This window comes from Pongo abelii, chromosome 16 (genome assembly GCF_028885655.2).
Source record: "Pongo abelii isolate AG06213 chromosome 16, NHGRI_mPonAbe1-v2.0_pri, whole genome shotgun sequence".
In the NCBI taxonomy this organism is placed as follows: domain Eukaryota; kingdom Metazoa; phylum Chordata; class Mammalia; order Primates; family Hominidae; genus Pongo; species Pongo abelii.
In genome coordinates, this window is record NC_072001.2 from 39,697,945 (window position 1) to 39,701,204 (window position 3,260).

Below are 3,260 nucleotides of genomic sequence, written 5' to 3' on the forward strand. Positions count from 1 at the left end.
AACATGGTGAAACCCCATCTCTACTAAAAATACAAAAAAAATTAGCCAGGTGTGGTTGTGGGTGCTTGTAATCCCAGCTACTCAGGAGGCCGAGGCTGGAGGATCTCTGGAACCTGGGAGGCGGAGGTTGCAGTAAGTGGGGATTGTGCCACTGCACTCCAGCCTGGGTACAGAGACAGGAAAGGAGAGGAGAGGAGAGGAGAAGAAAGGAGAGGGGAGGGGAGGGGAGGAGAGGGGAGGGAAGGGACAAATAGTGATAAAAAAGAAAAATTCAAGACGATACTTTCAAGAATCATGATCATTCTATAGGGTTCATTACTAGAGAAGTTTCTCTAAACATGTAGAGCGCTGGAAGCCATGAGGAGGAGTCTTAGTGTTGTCGCCTGAGCATGAAGCAGGCTCTTGTTGCTTCACTGCAACCACCATGTACCGTTGATGGTGGTTCTTCTCTTCCTCCAGGAGAGTAAGAGGGAAAGAATTCAGTCTGAGTGGTTTCCTTTCTTGTTAAAAAAGAAAAGAAAAAAAAATTCAACAGGAAGGTATAACTATTTAAAACACGTATGTATTTAATAAATAGCTTCAAAGTATATAAAGTAAAAAATTGACAGAATTACAAAAAGAAATTGAAAAAGCCATAAACATGATGGAAGATTTTAACACACTTTTCTCAGTAATTCAGGAAAATAAAAATTAGGTAAAATGTAGAAGATGTGAACAACCCAATAATTAGAGTATATGCTTTACAAACACACAACTGTAACCGAAAAAAAAGTGTCACAAAGCAAACTTCTATACATATAAAAATATAAGCATCAAAAACTCAAAAACAAAAACAAAAAAGACCCATGTTCTCTGATTATTAGTTTGAACTTGATAACAATAACAAAATCCTATACATGAAGAAACGCTTCAAAAAAATGAATATTCAAATAAATACTAAGAGTACAGAAAGGTACACAACATCATTCCAAATCAGGGAAATGCAAATGAAAACCAAAGTAATATCTTAATACTAGTACATACACACAAGAATGACTAACATTAAAAAGAGTCACATTACAAGGGTGCGCAAGGTTGTGGAAGAATTCTTCCCCTCGTGTATTGCTGGCAAGAGTGTAATTGTTACAGTGATTTTGGAAAACTGTTTGGCAAGATCGTAGTTCCCTACCCATGGTTTTGTTTTCCACAGTTTCAGCTATCTATAGTCAGCCACAGTTTGAAAATGTTAAGATATTTTGACAGAGACAGAGAGAGACCATATTTACATAACTCTTATTACAGTATATTGTTATAATTGTTCTATTATTAGGTATTGTTGTTAATATCTTACTCTGCCTAATTTATAAATTAAACTTTTTCATAGGACTGTATGGGAAGAAACATAGCATATATAGAGTTCAGTACTATCTGGGGTTCCAGGTATCTGTTGGGGGTCTTGGAACATGTTCTCTATGGATAAAGGGAGACCAGTGTATTATTAAAGCTACGCACATGCCTATCATTTAGCCCAACAATTCCATTCCTAAGTATTTACCTAAGAGAAATGAGTGCATATTTTCACTATAAAGCTTGTATAAGAATGTTTGTGGCAGCTTTATTTATAACAGCTCCAAACAGGAAACAATTCAAATGTCCATTAACAGGAGAATGGATGAATTCTGTTATATTTAAACAATGGAATATTATAGGGCAATTAAAAAGAATGACTTACTGGTACACAGAACAACACTGCCGAATCTCACAAATGTTATGTTGAGCAAAAGAAGCTAAACGCTTTACACACACACTATTTGATTCCATTTATAAGAATTTTAGGAATAGACAAAACTATCTACAGTGATAGAATTCAGAATAGTAGGAGGTAAGGTACTAATTGAGAAAGGTGCAAAAAAAAAAAAATCTTAACAATAACGCCACAATTTTGTGGTATGAACACTTAACATGAGATCTTTCCTCTAAAATTTTCGAGACTGCAATACAGTATTATTATTGTTAACTATAGATACAATGCTTTACAGCAGATCTCTAGAACTTACTCATCTTGCTTAACTGAAACTCTCAGCCCATTGATTAGCAACTCCACCACCTTCTCCTCTCCCCCTACATCCTGGCAACCACCATTCTACTCTTTGATTCTATGAATTTTACTATTTTAGGTACCTCATGTAACTGGACTCACGCAGCATGTATCCTTCTGTGACTGGCTTATTTCACTTAGCATAATGTGGGAATGCAAAATGGCACAGCTGCTAAGGAAAACAGTATGGAATTTCCTCAAAAGATTAAAAATATATCTTCCATATGATCAAACAATCTCATTTCTGGGTATATATCCAAAAGAATTGAAATGAGGATCTCAAAGAGATATCTGCACTCCCTTGTTCATTGAAGCATTATTCATAATAGCTAAGATACATAAACAACCTAAATGTCCATCAGCAGATAAATGGATAAAGAAAATATGGTATATGCATATAATGGAATATTATCCTGCCTTTAAAAAGAAGTAAATTCTGCAACATGTGACACCATGGATAAACCTTCAGGATATTATGCTAAGGAACCTTTCTGAGTAGTAGAAATGTTCTAAGTCTTTATCTGTTTGGTAGATGGCTCTCTGTATCTATGTATTTGTCTGTATAATGTATTATCGTAATGTATAATATATGTAAAAATGTATCGAGTTGTACACTTAAGCTTGATGCTCTTTCCTTACATATGTTATGCCTTTATTTAAAAGAATATGAAGAAGTCATAAATTTGAAAATTAGAGAAATTGAACCAGCTATTTAAAATTTGCTTATGCAGAAAAACAGGTTCAGGCAAAATTCTACCAAAGAAAAACACACTTCAATTATTATGCAAAACAGTAGTTCTTCAACTTATTTTATGGGTCTAATATCATTTTAGTACCAAAACTAGATTAGAAGAGTATGAGAAGGGAAATTATGGGCCTGTTTTATTGATTAACATAGATGGAAAATGTTTAAATTAAATTTTAGCATATTAAATGCAGTGGAGGAAAAAAGACACTATAAACAACTTGAGTCTATCCCCAAAAGTGTAAGGATGATTTAACTTTTGAAAATTAATATATTTCACCATATTAACAAAATAAATTTCCAGAAATCTGCATAAAAGTCTTCTTGAGTTTTTCGCTATATACCATTTTGTTTATTTATATAGGATGATAATTCATGAGGCTAGGCAAAGAACAACTACAAGAAAGTTGTAAGCTGAACAATTCACAGAGCCCCCAA

General features: G+C 34.0%; 1 non-coding gene across 1 annotated transcript; it reads left to right on the plus strand.

Moving 5' to 3' along the window:
• The first annotated feature begins 273 nt into the window (after positions 1-273).
• On the plus strand, positions 274-493 carry LOC112129288 (small nucleolar RNA U3). Its single transcript, XR_002911695.1, has one exon. It is a non-coding gene; the product is annotated as a small nucleolar RNA U3 (small nucleolar RNA).
• Positions 494-3,260: the final 2,767 nt, after the last annotated feature.